This window comes from Triticum aestivum, chromosome 6A (assembly GCF_018294505.1).
Source record: "Triticum aestivum cultivar Chinese Spring chromosome 6A, IWGSC CS RefSeq v2.1, whole genome shotgun sequence".
Classification (NCBI taxonomy): Eukaryota; Viridiplantae; Streptophyta; class Magnoliopsida; order Poales; family Poaceae; genus Triticum; species Triticum aestivum.
The window spans coordinates 528,323,344-528,332,231 of record NC_057809.1 but is presented as its reverse complement, the minus strand read 5'-3'; positions in this window follow the sequence as shown (position 1 = coordinate 528,332,231).

Here is an 8,888-nt window from a genome sequence, read left to right as displayed (position 1 = left end):
AAGAAACTCCATTCTGATGGACTTTTGGAATCACTTGATTATGAATCACTTGCTACTTGCGAACCATGCCTCATGGGCAAGATGACTAAAACTCCGTTCTCCGGAACAATGGAGTGAGCAACAGAGTTATTGGAAATCATACATACTGTTATTGGAACAATGTGGTCCAATGAACATTGAAGCTCGTGACGGATATTGTTATTTTCTCACCTTCATAGATGATTTGAGCAGATATGGGTATATCTACTTAATGAAACATAAGTCTGAAACATTTGAAAAGTTCAGAGAATTTCAGAGTGAAGTGGAAAATCATCGTAATGAGAAAATCAAGTTTCTACGATCTGATCGTGGAGGCGAATATTTGAGTTATGAGTTTGGACTTCATTTGAAACAATGCGGAATAGTTTCGCAACTCACGCCACCTGGACCACCACAACGTAATGGTGTGTCCGAACGTCGTAACCGCACTTTATTAGATATGGTGCGATCTATGATGTCTCTCACTGATTTACCACTATCGTTTTGGGGTTATGCTTTAGAGACGGTTGCATTCACGTTAAATAGGGCACCATCTAAATCTGTTGAGACGACACCTTATGAACTGTGGTTTGGCAAGAAACCCAAGTTGTCATTTCTTAAAGTTTGGGGCTGCGATGTTTATGTGAAAAAGCTTCAACCTGATAAGCTCGAGCCCAAATCAGAGAAGTGTTTCTTCATAGGATACCCAAAGGAGACTGTTGGGTACACCTTCTATCATAGATCCGAAGGCAAGATATTCGTTGCTAAGAATGGATCCTTTCTAGAGAGGGAGTTTCTCTCGAAAGAAGTGAGTGGGAGGAAAGTAGAACTTGACGAGGTAATTGTACCTTCTCCCTTATTGGAAAGTAGTTCATCACTGAAATCAGTTCCAGTGATTCCTACACTAGTAAGTGAGGAAGCTAATGATGATGATCATGAAACTTCTGATCAAGTTACTACTAAACCTCGTAGGTCAACCAGAGTAAGATCCACACCAGAGTGGTACGGTAATCCTGTTCTGGAAGTCATGTTACTTGACCATGACGAACCTACGAACTATGAGGAAGCGATGATGAGCCCAGATTCCGCAAAATGGCTTGAGGCCATGAAATCTGAGATAGGATCCATGTATGAGAACAAAGTGTGGACTTTGGTTGACTTGCCCGATGATTGGCAGGCCATAAAAAATAAATGGATCTTCAAGAAGAAGACTGACGCTGACGGTAATATTACTGTCTACAAAGCTCGACTTGTTGCAAAAGGTTTTCGACAAGTTCAAGGAGTTGACTACGATGAGACCTTCTCACCCATAGCGATGCTTAAGTTTGTCTGAATCATGTTAGCAATTGTCGCATTTTATGATTATGAATTTGGCAAATGGATGTCAAAACTGCATTCCTTAATGGATATCTTAAAGAAGAAGTTCTATATGATGCAACCAGAAGGTTTTGTCGATCCAAAAGGTGTTAACAAAGTGTGCAAGCTCCAGTGATCCATTTATGGATTGGTGCAAGCCTCACGGAGTTGGAATATACACTTTGATAGTGTGATCAAAGCATATGGTTTTATACAGACTTTTGGAGAAGCCTGTATTTACAAGAAAGTGAGTGGAAGCTCTGTAGCATTTCTAATATTATATGTGGATGACATATTGTTGATTGGAAATGATATAGAATTTCTGGATAGCATAAAAGGATACTTGAATAAGAGTTTCTCAATGAAAGACCTCGGTGAAGCTACTTATATATTGGGCATCAAGATCTATAGAGATAGATCAAGATGCTTAACTGGACTTTCACAAAGCACATACCTTGATAAAGTTTTGAAGAAGTTCAAAATGGATCAAGCAAAGAAAGGGTTCTTGCCTGTGTTACAAGGTGTGAAGTTGAGTCAGACTCAATGCCCGACCACTTCAGAAGATAGAGAGAAAATGAAAGGTGTTCCCTATGCTTCAGCCATACGCTCTATCATGTATGCAATGTTGTGTACCAGACCTAATGTGTTCCTTGCTATCAGTTTAGCAGGGAGGTATCAAAGTAATCCAGGAGTGGATCACTGGACATCGGTCAAGAACATCCTGAAATACCTGAAAAGGACTAAGGATATGTTTCTCGTATATGGAGGTGACAAAGAGCTCGTCGTAAATGGTTACGTCGATACAAGCTTTGACACTGATCCGGATGACTCAAAGTCACAAACCGGATACGTGTTTTTATTAAATGGTGGAGCTGTCAGTTGGTGCAGTTCCAAGTAGAGCGCCATGGTGGGATCTACGTGTGAAGCGAAATACATAGCTGCTTCGGAAGCAGCAAATGAAGGAGTCTGGATGAAGGAGTTCATATCCGATCTAGGTGTCATACCTAGTGCATCGGGTCCAATGAAAATCTTTTGTGGCAACACTGGTGCAATTCCCTTGGCAAAGGAATCCAGATTCCACAAGAGAACTAAGCACATCAAGAGACGCTTCAATTTCATCCGCGATCAAGTCAAGGAGGGAGACATAGAGATTTGCAAGATACATACGGATCTGAATGTTGCAGACCTGTTGACTAAGCCTCTCTCACGAGCAAAACATGATCAGCACCAAGACTCCATGGGTGTTAGAATCATTACAATGTAATCTAGATTATTGACTCTAGTGCAAGTGGGAGACTGAAGGAAATATGCCCTAGAGGCAATAATAAAGTTGTTATTTATATTTCCTTATATCATGATAAATGTTTATTATTCATGCTAGAATCATATTAACCGAAAACTTAGTACATGTGTGAATACATAGACAAACAGAATGTCACTAGTATGCCTCTACTTGACTAACTCGTTGAATCAATGATGGTTATGTTTCCTAACCATAGACATGAGTTGTCATTTGATTAACAGGATCACATCATTAGAGAATGATGTGATTGACTTGGCTCATCTGTTAGCTTAGCACGATGATCGTTTCGTTTGTTGCTATTGCTTTCTCCATAAGTTATACATGTTCCTATGACTATGCGATCATGCAACTCCCGAATACTGGAGGAACACTCTGTGTGCTACCACACGTCACAAGGTAACTGGGTGATTATAAAGGTGCTCTACAAGTGTCTCCGATGGTGTTTGTTGAGTTGGCATAGACCGGGATTAGGATTTGTCACCGCGATTGTCGGAGAGGTATCTCTGGGCCCTCTTGGTAATACACATCAATATAAGCCTTGCAAGCAATGTGACTAATGAGTTAGTTACGGGATGGTGCATTACAGAACGAGTAAAGAGACTTGCCGGTAACGAGGTTGAACTAGGTATTGAGATACCGATGATCGAATCTCGGGCAAGTAACATACCGATGAGAAAGGGAACAACGTATATCGTTATGTGGTTTGACCGATAAAGATCTTCGTAGAATATGTGGGAGCCAATATGAACATCCAGGTTCCGCTATTGGTTATTGACCAGAGACGCGTCTCGGTCATGTCTACATAGTTCTCGAACCCGTAGGGTCCACACGCTTAAAGTTCGGTGATGATCGGTATTTATGAGTTTATGTGTTTTGATGTATCAAAGGTAGTTCAGAGTCCCGGATGTGATCACGGACATGATGAGAAGTCTCGAAATGGTCAAGACATAAAGATTGATATATTGGATGACTATATTCGGGCATCGGATGAGTTCCGGAGGTCATCGGATAATTATCGGAGTGCCAGGGGGGGTATCGGAACCCCTGGGGGAACTAATGGGCCAACATGGGCCTTGTGAGAGAGAGAGAGGAGTGGCCAAAGGGCTAGCCACGTGCCCCCCTTGGGAGTCCGAATTGGACAAGGAAGGGAGGGGGCGCCCCCTCTTTCCCTCCCTCTCTCCCTCTCTTTCCTTCCCCCTCCTTCTTCCTAGTTGGGCTAGGAAAGGGGGAGTCCTACTCCTACTAGGAGGAGGACTCCTCCCTCTCCTTGGCACGCCCCAAGGCCAACCAGCCTCTCCCTTGCTCCTTTATATACGGGGGCAGGGGGCACCCTAGAACACACAAGTTGATTGTTTCCAGCCGTGTGCGGTGCTCCCCTCCACCATAATCCACCTCGGTTATATCGTAGCGGTGCTTAGGCGAAGCCCTGTTCCGATAGCATCATCATCACTGTCATCACGCTGTCATGCTGGCGAAGCTCTCCCTCGACACTCTGCTGGATCGTGAGTTCGTGGGACGTCACCGAGCTAAACGTGTGCAAATCGCGGAGGTGCCGTACTTTCGGTACTAGGATCGGTCGATCGTGAAGACGTATGACTACATCAACCGCGTTGTCATAACGCTTCCGCTTATGGTCTATGAGGGTACGTAGACAACACTCTCCCCTCTCGTTGTTGTGCATCACCATGATCTTGCGTGTGCGTAGGATTTTTTTTGAAATTACCGCATCCCCAACATCATACGTACATACCCATCCATTAGATGACCGGGAATCCCGTATGCAAGCATCCGGGTAGTCGTAGTGCATTTTCGGTAAGAGGAGAAGCCAACCTTTTCAAGGGCATCCTCTTTGCATCTAAAGTAATCATCATATGCCACCACTTTCTCTCGAATACGGTTGAACACATGTCTCGCCATCTAGAAACGGCACTTGAAAAACTTGGGATTGAAGAGGGGGGACGCGCATTGAAAGTAGTTGGCGAAGAGTAGGCGATGGCCGTTCTCTCTATTGTGATTCAATGCGAGAGCATGGCTCGGAATCGACCCCTGAACCTCAGCCACTGCCTAGCAGTGTGGTCGATGACGACCAAAGTAGCAACCACAAAGTCCTCACGTCTGACGACAAATCATCCAAATCACAAATGAAATTGTTGAAAAAGAATCCAGCCTCATTATCCATTATACCTTGCGGGCAAAGCGTCCGACACCTTGCGAGCGTGGTGGAGTTCCCACCAGTGAAGAGTCGGGCGCCCTCCCCGTACAGGAAGAAGTCCTGTCGAAGCGAAAGTGGAGGGGAGGCGAGTGCGACAGGCACCCGTGGCTTCTCACTACTAGGAAAAGGCCTACTAATGGCACACCTAATTTGGCCATTAATGGCGCATTAGTGGTGCGCCATTAGTGCCACGCCATTAGTATATTTTACTAATGGCGCACCACAGGTGCGCCATTAGTATCTGGTATACTAATGGCACACCTCAGATGCATCATTAGTATATACAACAGTGCGTCATTAGTATGCCTCCCAGGGGGCCATGTATACCCAGGTGCTTTGGCATACTAATGGCGCACAACAACAAGATGCGCCATTAGTAACTTCGGCATACTAATGGCGCACTGTTTAATGATGCGCCATTAGTATCCTTTGGCATACTAATGGCGCACTGTGATGTGATGCACCATTAGTATGAATATTATGTTTTTTTTATTTTTTAATTTTCTGTTTTTTGCCCAGGTTACAAAATGTATAATTGGACAAAATATAGACAGCACACATCAACAACAGATTTATCGAATACAATAGAAGATTAGTCTCTGAATACAATTCATCATATTAGTCTCTGAATACAATTCATCATATTAGTCTCCGAATTGAAAAGACCGAACAAAGATAGAACATTATATTACAAGTCTCGAGACCGCGAGTAGCGAGCTTGTCTTCACATTACAAGTCGATATCGATCATCTAAACTACCATCACATAGAAGAGAGCTGCGGTCATCACGATGAGCATCATCACGATGAAACTCGTCTTCATCCAGCTCCTCCAGCGCTCCCTCCCCTCTCCCGCTAGATAGCGGGCGTATCTAGATTCGGCCTCGGCCCTAGTGGTGTACCCTTTGTAACTGTTACCGCTGAATCGGTGAACCTGTCTCCGACACTCCTCCCAGTTGTCGTAGACTCTGGGAACCTTACCCTTGTACACGACATACGACGGCATCGCTATGCAGTAGCCAAACGAAACGTTAGTACCAATTCACAGACAATACATAAGCAATATATAAGTATGCAACAGAACGATCGGAAGAGAAAAGCAAGACATTAATAGCATCGATTACATCTAAGTTGAACAACTCTCGAAACCGAAGAGACATACTACAAGTTCATTAAAGTTTAATTACAACATGAGCCAATCGATGTTTCAGAACTAGACACATCATCACTGCTTTCGACTCGACTCAAGGGACCGGAGCGTGGATGAAGCCGCCGTCTATCGTGGGAGTCATGAAATAACGGTCATTGTCAGCCTGCATTTGTAGCATTGTGTCGATGTCACTGTTGGACGGTTGATTTCTGAGGTAGAACTGCCCCGAGGTACGAAGGACATCTTGATAGATGAATTCCACAAACTCCGACTGGATGCGAAAGAATTCTTGTCTGATGTCCGCGTCCTGGATTGCCGACACGCTCGCGGCCCAATCTTTGAGTTTACTCGGTAGCAGAAGTTGATGATGGTCCCGTACGATCGCCCGCATGTGATGGATGGCGTAGTAGGCACCCTTCTGACCGCCAGGCGGCTGCTTGACGCAGCAGAACGTCGTATTGTGGGAGAACACGTGCTTGCCATACTTACGAATAGGCCTGGTGAAGGTGCCTCCAGATTTGACGTAGCCGGGGAGAACATCATCAAGAACCTTCTTGACATTTGTGTAGTCTACGTTCGACTGACGGTCCGGGTCGAAATACGTGGCCATGGAATATTTGGGGCTTAGGAGGATGAGCGTGCAATGTGTGTCACTGCAGAAAACACGGAATGTTAAAAGAAAAACGATCGAAATCTAAGAATTCATATGTTACGGGGCGGTTGAGGGGAGGACTTACTCGGGAAAGTAAGGCACGAGGAAGTTATCCTTATCTTGGTTTGCCAGAATGACGCCTTCGAGGTAAGAACTCGCGACTTGCCGGTCCCCAGCGCTGCCCAAGATCTTGGCACGCATGTAGAAGGGGTCGACTATCACGATGTCCGGGGTCTTGTCGCAAATGATCCGCATCTCCATACTCAGCGAAAATAGCCGAACGAAGGTGTAGTGCAGCGGATGAAGGTTCAACATAGCGTGGATGTCATCAAACCGCAGGACGATCGTACCCCCGATGGAGTTATCCACAAAGCCCTTGCCCTCTGGCACCTTGGCCGCGAAAACCGGGTATGCCACATCCTTCTCTCCGAGACGCCGCTTCTCCAAAGAAAGAACACTGTCATGCAGACTCCGCATAGCACCGGTTGCAGCATCGAGCATATTTCTCGGTAGCATCGGCCTACCCGCCACATGCACCCTCCTCGAGATATCCTCAGGTGAAGGTGGCCCGTCCTGAGCACGGATCGTACTCGGTGCCGGCTGGCCCGCACCCTTGTTAGTCTTTCTTTTGCGTGCCTTCTTCTTCTCCTGTAATGGGACCGAGTTCTGCTCACAGACCGCCTTCTTGAGTGTGTTGGGGCTGATAATATTTCGCACCTCGCCTATCTGAGGCTCGGTGAAGTCGGCAGCTGGAGGCGTCTCCTGAGAGCTGAACGGCAGACGACGCCTGTTGCAACTTGGCTTCTCCGCGGTACCAGCTAGATCGCGCACGTCTTTTGTTGGGTTGGGTTCTTGAGAAGGAGGCCCCATGAAGTCGCCACCGTACCCATGATCGGCAAAGTACTGATCGACGTTGGCAAATGTATCGTCGTCGTCGTCGTTCTGATCCTGTGCCATATGCATGTTTGGATCCAGTGGCATAGGGATGTCCGGCACCGTTGCGGCGGTCTTGCCATGGGGCCGACTTGGCGCCGGCACGACTGGCGGTGTTGTCTTTGGGGTGGTGTCCCCCGTCCCCAAACGAATCTGGCTCTTCGGCCAAAGCAGGGGCTAGCTCAGGCAGGCGCTGAGGGTCATCACGTCATCATCGTCGGCCCCGACGGGTCGAATCGGAGGTAACAACTCGTCGCAGCCTGGCAGCACCCGAACCAGTTGAACCCTAAACAAGTTGGGTGGCATCTGGGTACCGTGGAACAAGGGGTTGCCCGGTTGAACGATTTTGCCCTTGGCGACATCGACCAACTCGTTGTTCACGAAGTGCAGGAGAGTGCACGGAACGTCAGCGGCGCCCTGCGAAAACATGTAGGGCGTCAGGGATGCCCAGTCAAAGGCAAGGAGATGAAGTCCTTAGCCGAGAGAGGCTTAATTAGTTACCGTGATGATGGCGTCGAGCTCGGCTAATGTCGAGGCACCGCCAACGGCGGGCATGCAGTTGACGGAGGGGCCGCTTGCTGCAGAGGTGCCGACTGGCGTACACCCGGGTGCATTAAGCTCCCATGCCGGCGTCGGAGACACCAATGGCCCCGCCATCGCGTTCTGCGAGTTGCTGGCCATGAAGCTAGGAATCGGGGGCGGCCCCTGTTGGCCGTCCGCAATCCACGCACTAATCCCCTGGATCAAGGTAGGCACAATGGTGGTGATCGTTGCTCCGAGTTGTTGTTGCACTTGCTCTTGGACAATCTCCGGAATCCGCGCCACCTGTGCCCTGAGTTCTTGAACCTCGCGCGCCTGGCTTTCCGAGCTGGTCTTTTTCTCGCTTCGCCCACTAGTGTTATAGTATGACGACCATTTTGTCGACAAGCCTTTGCCGGCCACACGACCAACTGACGTCGGCTTACTGAGCTTATCCTTGTTCTTCATTACATTCAACGCCCTATTTAGAGTGGTGTCCCAAGGGTTGCTCTTAGTCGACCCCGCGCTACTGCTTTCAGTCGCCTGCGGAAGGAATGTGAACCATTTAGAAATTTGGCTTCATTAATTAGAATGCAACCATATGGAGCTAATTACGCGGGGGTGTATTCCTTACCAGAACAAGCTCAAGCGCCCTGGTCTTCGGATCCGTGGTAAGCTCCTTTGTTTTCGGGTCCTTCTTGTACCGGGCCCTGACAAAGTTCCTGGTCTGCTTGTCACCGTATTTA